The 17,274-nt window shown below is 40.0% G+C and overlaps 1 pseudogene; it reads right to left on the bottom strand.

Moving 5' to 3' along the window:
* Positions 1 to 5,860: 5,860 nt before the first annotated feature.
* On the bottom strand, positions 5,861 to 6,470 carry LOC144374777 (FUN14 domain-containing protein 2 pseudogene; annotated as a pseudogene).
* Between the last annotated feature and the right edge of the window lie 10,804 nt (positions 6,471 to 17,274).

The raw sequence follows: 17,274 nt of genomic DNA, 5'->3' as shown, positions 1-17,274 counted from the left end.
TGCAAACGCCATGATTTTATTCTCTTTTATTGTTGAGTAAAATTCCACTGTGTATATATGCCACATTGAAGTGTGACTCTTAAGCAGAGACTTGAGTGAGATAGGGGAGCAGACCTTGCTCTGTTGAGAAGGGAGTTCTGGGCAGAGGTAACTGTAGTCCAGGGGTGAAGAGGGAGTACACCTTGGTGAGGCATTAGCATTCTGATGCCAACTACCTACTGGTGTAACCTTCTCAATCACAGCACACATTTAGGATAAATTGAAGTTGGTTATTACATTATTAGTCTCAGGAAAATATTGTTTAATTCAAAGCCACCCAGTGTAGCACGGTTATATTTTTGCTTTTGTACCAAAAAAAAAATGTTTTACTTTTCCTAGAGTTAGAATTTTTTTCACTTGCTTAATTTATTATTGAGCAGGATTTAACCAGAGAAGCAGAACCACTAGGGTCTTTTGTTTTCATTTACTTTGTTTTTAGTTCTATTTTTTTCTTGAATATTTTCCTCCTGAAACTGTCTGGTATTTTTTACTCCCTTCTCTCTTAGGATTTTACTTCACTTTTCCTTCCATTTATTCTGGTTTCCTCTTCCTAGTCCTACTTTACTTTCCTTTTTCCCCTTATTTTTGTGTATGCCTGTATGTATATGTGTCTATGTGTATTGTGCGTATGTGTATGCATAAGTGCATGAATGCATGTATATATGATTTATAAATGTGTATATATTTGTGTGCATATGTATAATTCATGCACGTTTGTGTCTCTGCATAATGTATGTGTGTATGACTAAGTATATATGCATATGAATGTGTGTATGTATCTGTGTATTAAGTATACATGCACAGTACATATTCATTATGTCTATAATGTCTCTCTGTAGGTGTGTATTCTGCATGTGTATGCACATATGTGTGTCAGTCTGTGTGTATGTACATGCATGTATATATATATATATATATATATATGCATGGAAGTATATATTTATTGCTAAAGCTCATCTTCTAATAGTTCCTAGGAATGAGAGCATGAGAAATATATCATTGTGTTCTTCTGTATCTTAAAACATCTTGCTCTACCCTCAAATTTTCTTGATGGATAATCTCAATACTTAATTTTAGATTGACAGTCAATTTTTCCCCCCTCAGAACTTTGGAAGCATTGTTCTACTGCCTTCTAACTTCTGGTGGTGGTGTTGAGAAATCCAGTGGTATTCACATCCCCAGTGGACTTCATGTAACTTTTTTCTCCCTCTCTCTTTCTTCCTCTTCTTCCTCCTTCCTTCATTTTCTTCCTTCTTTCATTTTTACCCTCATATTGTAAAATTTTATAATTAGGACTCCTGGCTATAGACAATTTTTTATACATTGCATTGATTATTAAGTGGACCTTTATAATCTGCTTATTGGGATAATCCTAGTTTATTTCTTTGTTAATATCTTGCTATTTTTCTCTGTTCTTCTCTCTTCATGTCACCTCTATTAGTTAAGCATTGGATTTCCTGCATTTGTTATTGAATTTTCCTATCTGCCAATCAGTAGCTCATGTCTTTTTCTTCTTCTTCTTCTCTTTCTTCTCTCTTCTCCTTCTCCATCCCTGGAATATTTCTTTTTTTATTGGATCTTCTTTTTTTAATAGTAAAACAATTTAATAAAGCATTTTACAACTATAATGTTTACATCATCTATGGATCTAAATTACATTTAAAATTATCAATAGATCATGGTGCCAAGATTTACATTACCATTACAAATCAAATAGATGGCTTTTCTGTGTTTTAGTTGTGGCCTTCTTAACAATGCCCCCCCCCCTGCTGCCAGGTATTTAGAGTTTTGAAAGATTCAAAACAATTTTCCTTCCTTTAAACAGATCTATTGGAAGCCATTGGTTTAATCAATCTCATTCTCTTTAGCCATTATTATGATGTAGATAAAAATACAATAGCCATTAGAGAAGGTTTAACATTCAAATGCTTTTTATGTGATAGGAGTTGATATTAACAATGAAACTCAGTCTTCAGGGAAGTTGGAAACTATGATCTCCTCTATTTTAGAGATTTAAAAAAAGCACCACAGTAAAATTCCCTTCCTTGCATCTACTCAAATTTTGTCAACTGTAATATCGTACTTTTGTTCAGTATGTAGCAGTTATCTCAAGTTGTAGGGCACTTAATTTATAATGATATTGAAGTCCTATTAAGTAGTCACATTAATAGCAGAACTATATTTTTATTAGTACCAGCTACCAACTCTTTTACTTCAGTGGCTCTCAGTCCTGGCTGCTCATTAGAAACATCTGCAACATTTTGAAACCTCAGGCTGCCACAACAGCACCCTAGACCACTGAAGTCAGAATCTCTTGGATGAAAGCCAGGCATCAGTAGATTTTACAATTCTACAGATGATTCACCCATGTGCAAAGAAGGTTGAGAAGTACTGTTCTCAATAATCATGTCATTTCTTAACATTTAAAAATTGTAAAAAGTTTTGGCAAGTCAAAAATTTGAAAAAAGTGCAACACTGTTTTCTTTAGAAAAATAGTTTGTAAATTCATGATTCCTTCAGAATAAAGGCATCACAGATATAAGCCACACTGTAAGATTTCTGGGAAATCAGGTCAAGAACTAAATTAGGTTTCCATCCTGTTTTCTAAGAGTTCACACTAACACTGTGTAAGTGACTATTGGGCAGAGAACCCTTTTTAGTTCTGGACCTAATTTCCAAGAAATCATACTGGACATGCATGACAGGGAATCAGAAAGGGGAACAGTCTAATTTTCCTACAGGATTGCATGTAGGAGTTTCCCTCATGGAAGAAACAGATCATCCAAAACACTGATACTCAAAAATTCTAAATCCATCTCTGTACTATTTTTTCAAGCAGAGACTCATGGTATTTTCCCAAACTGTAAAAAAAGTACAAGATGCAAATAAAAATTCAACCATTTTTTATGCCTATCTTTCTGGCAAACATTGATCAAAAGAATGAACAAAAAGCACATTAATAGTTAACCACACAGGAACTCTGCCTTTCAAACCACAAGCACCAGCCCTAAGGGAGTGTTAGCTAGAATTATGTTAAACTCCTCCATCTTGAATATGTCTGGTCTTCTTCCAGAATCCACAAGATAGTAACTGTTCAGATCCAGAAGCTGAGTGGTGGGAGGTCCAAGCAAACAATGGCCATTTGGATGAAGGATAGTCTTGTTACCATATTATCAGAATGCCAGTAACACTTATGACAGTGGGGTTGGTCAAGCAGGTTTCCTTTGAGCTCAAGGTCAGCAAAGAGAATCAGAGCTTGGGGAGACTAGAAGCTTAAGAGTCAAACCTTTTGAGCCCAAGCAGGCAGCTGCCAGAAACTGCCCCTGACCGCTAACCTCACTCCTTTGACTCTGGGCACAACCTCAGCAAAGAGACAAATGTTACAGCTCTGATCTAACAGGTCTCAAGTTTTCATCCTACCCTGTCCCATCCTGGGAGGGGCACTGGGTTGGAGGGCTGCCAGAGCAGTGAAAATGCAGTGCAGAGCTGTAGTGACCTGGGAGAGGACAGAACGTGCTGGAGGTGCTGAAGGGGCACAAATGGGGAAAGGGCTCTCTCAAGCCCCAGGACAAGGGTCCACAAACTTGAAGATTCAAGGATAATGTTCTGACATACCCACCAGCAGGAGGTGCCAAAACCCCAAACACATCCAAAACAAGTTTATCTGGCCATACATGTAGACAATGCTCACCATAAATACCAAAACCAGAGACCCTGGCATCAGAAAACAGATGTAGGGAACAAGGGAAGAATATATATATATACATATATTATTGGAACTGTTACCAATAAATACACTCCAAGCAAAAATAAAGGAGGACCTATAAATTAAAAGAGACTTATACCATCCAATTGCAATATGGACCTTAAATTTTGATTTGAACTAAATGTGAAACACTTTTGAGATGAGGAAATATTGAACCAGATATTTGACATTAGAGAATTATTGATTTTCGACTTGATAATAAGGTATTGTACTTATGATTTTAAAAAGTACTTACCTTTTAACAATATATACTGAAATACAATAAAATGATTATTTGGTATTTGTTTTACAATAATTGGTTAGTTAAAATTTCATGGTGGTTTTACATGGGTGATAGATACATGGGGAAGTCAGTGTATTCTCTAATTTTATGTGTGTTTGAAAATTTCCATAATAAAAAGTGAAAATAATTTTTAAGTTCATGGAAAAAATATGTAGCAGAGTGGTGCTCATACCATTATGATTCGATGATTCACACATATTGTAAGCAAAATAACTTTGTTGCCTTAAATGTTACTGTAATTTAATGAGGAAAATGCAAATAGGTGAATTCTATAAAGTTCTACACATTCGCTGGTAGTTTCAATTTTCAGATTCAATACATCATTCTCAAGATAGTTAAAAACTTTTTTTTTGTAGTGGTGCTGAGGATTGAACCCAGGGCCTTGTACATGCTAGGTGAGCACTCTACCAAATGAGCTATATCCTCATTTTACATGGATTGACTGCAAGTTTTAAGATTTACATCTGAGTAAAACTAACCTTTAATAGTAAGTTTTTGTTCTAGAAGGTTAAAATTCATATATTCAGCAAATACTCAGAACTTATTAAGTGCTTGGCCCTGTGACATAAAGATGAAGACAATGGAGAAGAAGAACGTGCTGACAGGTACTGAAGGGCACAAATGGGGAAAGGGCTCTCAAGGCCTGGGACAAGGAGTTTTCACTTACTATCCAAAGCTGATATTCTAGTTGGAATTACAACAAAATGTGTTAAGTATGTGTAAATTTTTCAAGAATAATTCTGAGAAATGGAGGGGTGTCATCAAGTGACGCAGACTTCACTTGATGACAGAAATAATTCATTTCATGTGTGCTATCATTATTTTTCTTAATTCTGAATGTCTGGAAATGTTGCTTATTTAAAATTTTGGTTTAAGAGATGAAAATTTGTACTGTATACATGTAATAAGAATTGTAATGCATTCCACTGTCATTTATTTTTAAAAAATCAACAAAAAATAAATAAATAAAATAAAATTCTGGATTAAATGCTGCATTTCATACAAACTGGTTAAAGAATTAGAATTGACAATGAGGATCTATGACTATCCCTAATGCTGTGACACAGGAATAATACTTCACATTTCAAAGCACAAAGCCTTTTCTATGAAATAAAAATCAAAGAGCTTCTTCCTTCTCCTATCTAAATCATTCATTTTACCGTAAATCAAATCTTTGGAAATAGCCATGAAACACATTATCTGATACGGTGGAAAACATTCCTGAATAGTATCTTAATGTTCTTAAATGATTTCTCTGACCACCCAACAATGTATTTCTAACAGCTAGTTTCCCTAAGAGATCTTCCTACCAAATACAATACCTTCAGTACAGCATATACCCTTTAGCATAAGTTCATTTCATATTCAGATTTCTGTCATTTATCGTTCTTAGACTGCCATTTTTTTTGTCGGAATAACTATAACAGGTTTAAATAGATTCTCTTTCTGTGATCTAAAACCAACTAGAAATAAAATACACACCAAGATACCAAAATTTTTCATGCTTAAAGGCAAATGTATTCAGTTCCTTCCCATGCAGCACATAAGTTAACTATCTGCTTCTTTTCCAAATCAAGTGTGGGACAACCTTTGAGGACTCATTCATGGCAAATGATCTTGCAATGTATTCTGGTAAGTATTTTATAAGGGAAAGGACATTTTTGCTGACCTACAGATTGACCAAGTGGGGAGTATACTGGGAAGAGAGCTAATGTCTAATGTCTCTTCCATCATCATCAAGCTCACAGCAGGCAGGGCCTGTATTATTTGTACCAACAGATGCCTATAGAAGCCAATTCAGGTTTGACACAACAGGGAGGAAGGCATGGGAGAACAGGAGAGACTTGATGTCCTATGATGGAGTGTAGAGGCTGCTAATTAGAAAAAAATCAGAACAATGGAAGTTGTCCTCCTTAGGATGCCATGCCAAGCAAAAAGCCTCCAAAAAATCCTCCAGTCACTAGAACATTCTTCACAAATGACACAACCTCTTCAGCTTTACTCTTGACCTCAGTTGGTATTTGGTTGCTCTTACGAATCTTCAGCTGTTCTTTGGCTTTTTTCATGTCCTTTTCTACTCGCTGCCAATCAACTTTAATATTCCCAGTATGGTTTCCAAGCTGAAGGAGGAAAAAATCCGCCTCCCACAGCTGTTGCAGCCAATTTTCCAACCTTCTGGAAGATGAAACCAGTGCACCATCCAGTGACACCTCCAATTAACAGCTGGGTTGCCACGCTATACTTTTCAGCTGAAGGCCCAGATTCCTGCCCAAACAGTTTGCACCACCATGGTTGCTTCTTAGCAAATTCTTCAAGGTCCAGCGACTCAAAGTTTCCCTCAAAGCTACCTTTACTGGACGCAGCCATTTCGGCGAGCACTTCTCACGAGGCCACTCGCAGAGGATCTGTGCGGCAGGACACGGAGTACCTCGCTGGTGTGGTTAGCAAGCTTCTGAATCTTCTATAGATTTCAATTTTTTATGTTTTATTTTGATAATTCTGTTTTATTTTCTTTTTAGAGAGCTTTCTTATTCTCTAATTCTTCCAGTTTGGTATTTGTATTCTGTTCTCGTTTCCTGGATGTTATTTGCATTTCCTATCTAAAGATATTGACATTCTTTAGAAATTTTCTTCTGTTTTCCATATTGTCTCTATTTCCTGATTTAAAAAATTATATATTTTGCTTTGATGTTGGTGGTAGATTCTTTGCTTAATATCTATTGCTACACTGCTCTCTGTGCATATTTTGGGGTGAGGACTTAATTGCTGGTATGAAGCTATCTGATGGTGACAGGGCACCGACTGACTCCCAGCTTGGCTGCTGGGGAGTGGGGCTGCAAGTTGGATTTTTCAGAGACATCCTCAAATCTATCTATATCCATCTCTTAGACACATGTTGGTTAATATAGAATCCTGCTTTCCTGAGGGAAGATTTCCCTCCTTCCAGCCTTGAGATATATACATCTGGCTACGAGCACTGGGCACTGTGAATGAAGGAGTAGCAGGAAGTGAGGAGGGATGAAGCCTTCTTTTTCTGCATGTAAACACCATTTATTTCCTTTCTTCAGCTCCCTTGTGGTTGCCAACACACCCTAAGTGCCCTTTTCTGAAGTCCATCCTGCATGATGAGGAGGGGCCATTCCTTGGCTGTGCAGGGATGGGGAAGGGGTTTAAGAGCTTGACTCTTTCTTATAAGGCTTTTAGACAGTCCCACTCACAGTCTTTCCTTTTGCCCACCTTCCCCAGAATTCATTACCTTCCTCCCCAGGACTCCCAGTGTTCTTCAGGGGAACAGGTAGGCTGCTCAGTTTCCTCTGTCCTGCAAATGACAGACCATTTCCCACCCCAGTCTGACATCTAGCATTTTGTCAGTATTTTTCTTCTGCTGTAGATTCTCCTTCTCATCTTTGTGGATTGACTCCTGTTTCATTTTTATTACTTTACATTACTGCTTCAGAGTGGAGAGTATATAAATTCTTATGCTCATTGCACATATTTAACTGAAGATTCTGCCAGGCTGACCTGCACTGACAATCAGTGGCCTCTACAAGTTAATACCCTTCAGCTTACCCTTCTGTAGAAAGTATGCAGGGATGCGAGTGATAGCAGGAATAAGGAAATTTTTAAGACATCAGCTCTGGACTGAAATCCTGCATTTCAATGTTTGCTCTACAAACTTATTAGCTGTATGTCCTTGGAGGAGTTACACGCTCTTTGTGCTTTAGTTTCCTCATGTGCAAAATGGGGATTATAATAAATTTTACCCTAGAGGTAAATATGATCATACTTGCAAACAACTTCACTGTTTTGAGCTCAGAATAAGTGCTCAATAAATTGGAACAATTATTATTGTTAATATAGTTATTATATTTATTTCCCAGTGATAAGGATCTCTTTACAAGTATTACCATTATTACATCTGAGATTAGGCCCAGTAAGAAAAAATGCATAATAAAAAAAAGAGTCCCCAATGATTTCACATAACCACATAAGTTATTTATTAAGCATCGACTACATACACAGTGTTATGCTAAGCTCTGTGGGGGAACACTGAAATATTAAGATGCAGACTCTCTAAAGATAGAGAGATATACTACAGCTAGAAATACTATTAAAGAAGAGCTGAATACTAAACCATGAAGTGAAATAAAGACTGGAAAGAGAAAGATGTAAGGGCTAGGTTAGGGAAAACATGGCTACATGGAAATGTGGAATCTGGGTCTGAGTTTGGAGGAAGAAGCAGTCACAGATGACTGGAGGATGCAGAGGCAGCAGGAGCCCATCCCGGAGGGAAGTAGAAGACTTGTGATTGCAGAGCCCTGTGGGAGGAAGGGCGAGATGGAGGAAAAGAGGCTACACCAAAGAGCAGCAAGTAAAGGTGGAAGGAAGTATGCGGGATGAGCTTAGAAAGTGAAATGCAGAAAGCTGGCAGTCTGCATAACAGGGAGACTCTGGCTCTCCAACCAGGAGACCGGCACAATGAGTTTGGTACAGGGGCTACCTGGTGCTTTTTCTCCAGTTTCCATCCGTGCTAAGGAGGATGAGATCTCAAAGACGACAAAGCTTCTGAACTTGCCTAAGAAGCTGAGTGATGGGACGGATAAAAAATTGATGTGAGTCATAAATATTGTAGGAGTGAATGTACCGGGTACATTAAAGACGAAGTGCAAGGAGTTTTTCCCACTGTCTCAGAAGAAAGGGAGCTCCTGCTGGGGAGATGGTGGCTCTGTGGTGCCACTCCATGGTTTAGGAATGGTACTGATCTGGAGAGCTCCTAAATTCCAGGTGGACACTGTCCACTTGGTGGTGCTGGGCACGCTCCACCTCTAGCCCCAGGTTGTGGCTCTGTCTTGCCTTCAGCTGCAGGGAGGGGAAATAAAGGTTTGGCGTCTGCTGGGCTCACTGAGCCTTTGCTGACACTAGATCTTTTCCCTTTTCCTTCTGTCAGCTCCACAGGCTCTTCCTCAGGGACCCTCTCTATACAAGGGCTTTTGTTCTGTGCTTTGGGATGATGTCAGAATTCCCTGTGACCCTGTGGAGTTCCCCTGGAGGAATGCTCTGAGCAGTTGTTCTCTTTCCTTGTTTGATCGACCTGCACCTCGGAGAACTGGAGCAGCAATCTGTCTCCACGACCAGGCAGCAATGAGATTGCTTTCAAATACCTGAGGACTAACTTCCTTCCAAGAGGGAAACCAGAGCTAGAGTCTGAGCATTAGATACTCTGTGAGGAGCACACTGTCTGCAGCTCAAGCTGTTTCTCATCTGCCTGCCTCTGGTACTTTATTTCTGAACCACCTAAGATTTAGCTATTTGGAAGTGAGGTATGCTGGGTGAGGGAAATGGTTAAAAGAGGGGAGAGACTGAGAACGTTCCCTCCTGGTGATGTTCTGAAAAATGTTTAACAGCCAGGTCTTCGGGGTAGGGGGTGGGAGGTGGGGTGAGGGGAACCTTGATTTGTGAAGTTGTTGATTTCTGTGGTGCCAACAGTTCCTCTGTGGCTGCTAAGTGGCTGATAGAATTTCTAGAAATTTAACAATAGACTCACGTAAGCTGTTAGGAGCTTCTCTAACTTTACTGGTCTAGTTGCTTCTGAAAGTTTAGAAACTTGAGTGGTGAACATGCCTTTTACTCTCAACCACAGTGAGTTTCACATCTTTCTGTGCCTTGTGTCGCTGAGAGCCTGGATTACATTGGCTGCAGGTCACCAACACAGAAATTGCAAACTGGAAAGTAATGTGACATACCAGAGTTTCCATGGGCTCCCTGCCTGCTGTGTGGCACTACTACCTAATATCATGGCACAGTCAGATGCAAGAATGGAGGGACAGGGAGGAAACCACTGCAGTCAGCTTAGAAACAAAGGGGAGGAGGTCACTTTGCAGGTGACTGACTGAGTTCTACTCGTACCAGGGATAGACTGCAGCTCTTCTCGCGGGCTGGGAGGTTTCTGATTTCACTTGAGGATGCCTGCAGAGGCATACAGTGATGTTGGCTATCATCATGGCAGGGAAACCTGTGCTGTACATTGTCACTGATTAGTCTCCACAATAGTCCTAGGTATTAAGCATGATCTTTATTTTTCCTTTAAATAGAAGGAAACTTAGGCTAGAAAGACATTACATGTCAATGCTACATAGTTGGTTAAGAGCTAGACCTTGAACTTGAAGTTGATTCTGACACAGATCTAGTCCTTTATGGAACTCTGGGTAATCAGGTAAAGTGAACATGTCCTTTTCCATGTCTTATTTCTGGTTGTGTATGACTAGGACTATGAGATGACCCCAGGAGCCAGACTGCTGTGATCAGTTTTCCCAATGCCCATTTCTACTTCCAGCCCCACTGCAGACAGCAGGTGTTTGGAAATCCAGGTAGGGTGGACTTCAAGGATGGAAGAAACTCAGGAAATGCCACATTTTGCTATGAAAATAAATTCGGTTCTGCCAAAGATGGAGGAGATCAACTATGTGAGAAAGGAAACCATCCTAAGGATCAATTTGTCTCTGCAGTGCTGATAAAAGCAGAGGGTCCCTTGGCTTCCACATGGGACATAGAGGGCTGTGTAGAATGGTGTCAGGAAGACACTGATGCACAGAGGAGTAATACAAGGTAAGTTACAATCAAGTGAGCTATCTGACATCCATCACCAAGTCCTGTTGCAATGGCAGAAGACGTAATGACGGGTAAAAACGAAGGGACCCAACAGAAGATACTATGGCATGTCAGGGTCTTTCCCACAATACTTGGAAGTTGAAAATTTTAAGTAGCCAGAAAGGATTGCGTAGATAGAAGGCTCTTTTCTGTGCCCTGGAAAACACAGCTTCATCAAGATTTTCTTGCTTGATTGAAACGTCCCTTAAGAGCTCTCTGCTGTATTTGTTCTGTGACTCCGAGATACAATCTGGTACCTCCTTTTTTTGTAACATCCCTCCCCTTTGCTGCATCACAGTGCTTCACTCATTTCCCATCTCTTGTGTCTTTGATCAGCTACTGCTCTCTTTGGAATGGCCACTCACCACCCACTCAGTGCTTGCTCTTGACTCTCTCTCTACATAGTACTTGCTAGAAGGATCTTTCCTCCCCCTGCACTCTGTTAGCAATTTTTATGCATTTTTTTATTGTACGTCTCATCTGCATTGTATTTATGTGCATGAAATCTTCTCAATTGTGTGACCTATATTTAAGTTATCACTGGACCTACCATGGCATCCTGCTGTGCCTCGTGGATACATAAATACTCAGAAGACATTTGCTGAGAAAGATTTTTAATTTAATTTTAATTTTAATTTTATTTTAATTTATTTTCTGGTATGTCACATTACTTTCCAGTTTGCAATTTCTGTGTTGGTGACCTGCAGCCAATGTAATCCAGGCTCTCAGCCACATAAGGCATAGAAAATTAAACCTGGGTAATGACTTGAATGGGTCATCCATCCGGGCATGCCTTTCTCAATGCAAGGATTTTCTTTCATTGCTCTGTGAATTTAATGATTATGCATTCATCCTTACACTTGCATTCATTCTTAGATGAACCAATACAATTTTATGTATTAGTCTGCAAAATGGAGACCCAGATAGACCCTAGACTTTGTTAAGCCTACCACATAAACACACAGACAAGGCGCAGCCTAAAACAATAATGCCTGTAGCTAACCTTCTGAACTGCAATCTTCCCCAGAGCTTTTGCACTAAATGCAAGTACCACAATTTGATGAGGAAAGTCTGTGATAATGTGTTCAATGCTACATTTCAAAATTATTAAGTGCAGAGTCTAGCTAGGCAGGGGATCCCAGACATATAAATGTGGCTTTGTATCAAATATCAGGTACCTTTTCTCAGTCTTGCTATAATATTTGCTCTGTTGGCTTCAATTTCCACTCTGCTCAGGAATAGAAAGGGTGAGGGATGAACAGGCAAAGTTTCAAAGGAGAGTATCTGCCATTTAAGGAGAAATGCAGTCTGTCCCCCTGCAAAGAGGTGCATCAACTCATTGCTCAAAAGAGTGATGGGAGAAATTTAGGAAAGAGAGAAGCAAATTACCCCACCTCCTGCTTGGAAACTGTGGCAACACCAGAACATCTCCATCAACAAGCCTGGCAGGGCCTCCAGCTTTGATTGCTGAGTCTGCTCCAGCCTCCATCTCACACAGCCCAGGGGCCCAGCACATGATGTTAGCATCTTGAAGACTGGCTGATCTTTGCAGTGCTTGGAAACGAGGGACTCAGTCTGCATCTTCCCTTGCTTGAACTTGAATTTGAACCTCTAGGTTTAAAGGTGGTCTCAGGATGGGAAAGGAAGCTGTTGGTGCTCTGTTTCCCTTCAATCCACCCCAAAGTTCCCCTGCAGCTTTGGTAGACATGTCTTCTATGCGCTGATAACTTCCATATTCATTTCCCATTGGTGCAGAGCAGATTACCAAGGATGCAGCAATTTAAATAAATCCATGTTAATTGTATCCTAGTTGCTGTGTATCAGTCAGTTTCTATGGTACACTGCTTAATGGGGTCTTCTGTTTAGGATCACAGACTGAAGTCACAGTGTTAATTGGGATTGTGATCTTACCTGAGGCTTGTGGTCTTCTTCCAAATTTTCTGGTTGTTGACAGATGCCAGTTTCCTGCTGTAAGACTGAGGTCCTCATATTCTTGCTGGTGGTTGGCTGCACTTAGGACCTTGAATGTGGTCTTTCTGCATCATGCCTATAGAAGGGCATCTGTTATTGCTACTTTGAAGGGCTCATCTGATTAGGATGACACCACCCAGAATAATCTCTTTTTGATAAACTCTAAGTCAATTGATTAGGAACCTTAATTACATCTATAAGGTCTCTTTGATCACATAGTAATATATATTTTTAAAATGATATCCTATCACATTCACAGTCTAGGCCATACTCAAGGGACAGTATGTACACTAAGAAGTGGTGATCTTGGATGCTATCTTAGAATTCTGATTACCAGAATTTCTTACCTTAAACTTGAGGTATCTGCTTGAAGGACTTCTGGGATCACACACTGATTGCAGACTTTAATATCAGAAGTTTAATGCCACTGGGGCACTCTCACCCAATGAGGGAAGGAATTGGTGCATAACTTCCTGGTCCTTTCCTGAGACATTTAAGGTGTTTTACTGTGTCTAACGAAGGGTGCTTAGAAGTATTGGATTCGAGTTTCTAAAGCAGGAACTTACCCATTAAGGTTTTTTATTAGCTTTTCTCCCTCACCTCTTAAGTTCTCCATTCCACACCACACTTCCTAGGATCACTTCCTAAATACTACATGCACCCAAATCATTACCTCAGGATCTGCTATTGGAGAATCCCATATCAAGTTGATCTTGAACTTCATTCCATGGATCCATTTTGCCTTTCCAACAGCAACCTTGCTAAAACATTTTCATTCTCTTCAGCCTCAGATACTGTACCCCATCCTGGCCCTCTTTGGAAAATGACCCAACCTGTTGACCAAACCCAGAAGATGGAGGCAACTTCCAATCCCTGCTTCTCCCTTGGTATTTTCTTCCTCACCCATTACTTGTGTTTCCTCTTCCTGGTGTGCAGACAGAAGAGGGCTCCTTTCTCAGACAAGTTTTAGATTCCATCCCTTTTGTCTTCTGTAGGATCTTCTCCTGGTTGCCTTTCAAACTATTAGCTCTTCTTCTTACTCCAATACAAAGACTCAGGTCTTCTCTAAAGTAGTTCTTTATTTTTAAAAAATTTTATCAGTGTATAATACATACTAATAAATAATAGTGTGGTTCATTTTACCATAGACATTATTGTGGATTGGATGTGAGGTGGTCCACCAAAAGCTCATGTGTGAGACAATATAAAAAGGTTTAGAGGAGAAATGATTGGGTTATGAGAGCCTTAGTACAATCAATGAATTAATCACCTAATGGGATTAGTTGAATGGTAATTGAAGGCAGGTGGAGTGTGGCTGGAGGAGGTGGGGCACTGGGGCCATGGCTTTGGGGTATAGATTTATATTTGGCAAGTGGAGACTCTCTCTGCTTCCTGATCATCATGTGAGCTACTTCCTTCTGCCACATGCCCTGAGAAATGGAGCCTGCTGTCTATGGATTTAAGATCTCTAAAACTGTGAGCCCCCAAATAAACTTTTCCTCCCCTACAATTGTGTTGGTCAGTTCTTTTAGTCACAGTAGCAAAAAATCTGACCAAGATAGAAATACATGCATATATAATGTAATTTGTTCCATTTCAATCCCCAGTACTTCCCCTTTCCTTCTCCCTGATCCGCTTCTTCTACTCTGTTAGTGTTTTCTTCATTAACTGTTTTTAAATTGGTGCATTATAGATAGACATAGAAGTGGAATTTATTGTGATATATATTCGTGCATGCACATAGTATAATCTGGTCAATTTCATTCAGTTCCTCCTTTTCCATCCCTCCTTTCTCCCCCTCAATCCCCTTCTTCTATCCCCCTAATCTTCCTTCTATTTTCATCAGATTCCCCATTTTATAAAATTCCTTATATCTCCCCAGATTTCATATGTGAGAGAAAACATTTGACCTTTGACTTCTGAATCTGGCTTATTTCACTTAGCGTAACATTCTGCAGCTCAGTCACTAACCAGCAAAGGAAAGTTTCATTTTTTATGGCTGAGTAAAACTCCATCATGTATATGAGCTACATTTTCTTTATCAGCATTCATATATTGGTGGGCACCTGGGCTAGTACCCTAACTCTATTATGAATTGAAATCAATGTATTTCCTATCCTCTAATAAAGAAATCTACTTACAAAGAAACAAGTAAAAATATTCTACTCACAATAGTGTTTAAAAAAAGGCTTGGAAAATAAATCTATCCAAGAAAGTGAAAAACCTTTATAATGAAAATTACAAAAAAACACTGAAGAAAGAAATTTAAGAGGACCTCAGAAGATGGAAAGACCTCCCATTTCTTTGAAGTAATTCTTTCTTTTGTTCAGCAACACCTAAACCACTTTCCCATAAAGTGAGGTCAGCATACTTCGAGTTCCACTGTTGCCATAACCAGAGACTTCCCAAGTCCACATGGGTTTGCTTCTGTCTCAATACCCCACCTACTTGGTGGGCACCAGTGAAACTGGATTGCAATCTCCATGGCCTCTCAATTTGGTTGTCTTTCTGCTATCTGTATAGGATTTAAAATTTCTGATTCTTATTGAAACTCTCTCCTCTTGCTTTTTATTAAAGTATTTTTTTTCAAATTCTTTCTTTCTTTCTTTCTTTCTTTCTTTCTTTCTTTCTTTCTTTCTTTCTTTCTTTCTTTCTTTCTTTCTTCTGACAACTCTTTTAACTCCCTTGTCTTCCTCTTTATTTTTGTTTTAAATATTTTTTAGTTGTAGTTAGACACAATACCTTTATTTTATTTATTTATTTTTAATGTGGTGCTGAGGATTGAACCCAGGGACTCCTCACATGCTAGGCGAGTGCTCTACTGCTGAGCCACAACCCCAGCCCAGCTTCCTCTTTCTTCCTCATCTCCAGTGCTGACATTCCCAAAGTCTCTCCTTCTCCTCCCTGCTCTCCTCGTGTCCCTGAGAGTCATGCCATTATAATAATCTACTTGGCCCCCTGCTCCCACTTTCCTGTGCTTTGCATAATTGAAACTGCTTTGTGCTCTCCTTCCACCTTCAGCCTCAATGCTTTCCTGCATTAGAAATGATTTAATTAGTGTTAATCCATACTTTGAGAAATGTGGCATCCAGGCAAACCCCGGCTGTCAACAAACTTTGATGTTTCCTTCATCTGAGATGAGATTGCAGTTTGTCCATGTGACCAGCCCTCCACCCTATCCCTCCAGGACCAGTGACAGCAGTAAGGTCTGACCTCTAGAACGTAGCTGCCAGGCCAGGCTGTGGGCTTTTGACCAATCATTTTATTGCATCCTTAGGTTGGTCATGTTCGGTAAAAACTATTTCCCCCCCATTTTACAAATGAACGAACAATGGTTTAGAAGTATTTCCAGCCCCCTCAGCCTTCTCCTTTTGTTCCTTACACCACCTTACTTCTATCCCTCTGCCCCATTTCCAATTCTTCTCCTCAGTTGCATCCTATTTCTCCATTGCCTGGCACACAGATGTGCCACAGGTTTCCAGATAGTTCAAAAAGAGGCTCCTGATCTGCCTGTTCCAGTGGGCTCAGCCCTGTCTGACCCATCCTCCATGCTGACACTGCAGTCTTTGTTGGTACCCTCTTGTGCCTCTGCACTCTGATGGTGTGGCCAGCTGCCTTCCCAGCAGCTCTGGGCCCAGCCATCTGTCCTCATCGCCCTCCCAGCCCCACTGTCTCTGCTCACTATGTGGTCCCTGCAGAAACCCTGAGTGAGTCAGACACCTCACTCTACCATGAACACATCGTGCACTTCTGTGCCTTTGAATTTTTCACAAGCTTTTCTCTCTACAGAAAATGCTCTGCCTCTGCTCACCCCATCCCCCAGATTCCTTTTAACTCCTCAAATTCCAGCATCTTTGCTTCCTCTTTGGATAGTCTTCCTTTGTGCTTCCCCACTTCCACCATGTTCCTCCTTTTCTCCCAGAACTTCTGAATGCATATGTTATTCCTACCCTGTTGTGAGCTTCTTGCAAGTGGTGACTCTGCCTTACCCACTGTTTAATCTCCGTGCTCAGCAAAATGCCACCGTAATGTTAGAGATGCTTGCGTAAAATTCATTCAGAGTTTGTTCACAGAGATTATTGTATTTGATCTCAACATTAAGACTGGAGAAGAGGAGGGTTCTAAATAATAGAAGGGACATGAATACAGGAAAAAAAAAGACAGTGTGCCCCACCAGGGAAAGCTAGGACAATTGTCCTGTATCAGTTTGCTTAGGTAGTTGTAACAAAGCACTATAGTTTGGGCTTAAACAATAGAAATTTATCTTCTTGTGGATCTGGTGGAATTTTTCCTGTGTGTGTCTGTGTCCTAATCTTTTATAAGGAGCCAAGTTGTGTTTGATTAGATAAACTCATTTTCATTAAAATCACTCTTCTTTAGACTTCATCTCCAGATAAAATTTTGTTCCAAGGCACAGGGGGTTAGGGCTTCAATATATGAATTTTAGAGATGACAAGAATCATCCTAAAATGTTCCCATTTGGCAGAAGTGGAAGTCATGGAGGTCCAGTGGGTGACCAGGCCACTTCTGTGAGCTTTCATCCGGGTGGAGCCCTCACCATTCCCAC

The sequence above is a fragment of the Ictidomys tridecemlineatus genome, unplaced genomic scaffold, assembly GCF_052094955.1.
Source record: "Ictidomys tridecemlineatus isolate mIctTri1 unplaced genomic scaffold, mIctTri1.hap1 Scaffold_878, whole genome shotgun sequence".
Classification (NCBI taxonomy): Eukaryota; Metazoa; Chordata; class Mammalia; order Rodentia; family Sciuridae; genus Ictidomys; species Ictidomys tridecemlineatus.
This window is presented reverse-complemented; position numbering and strand designations above follow the sequence as displayed.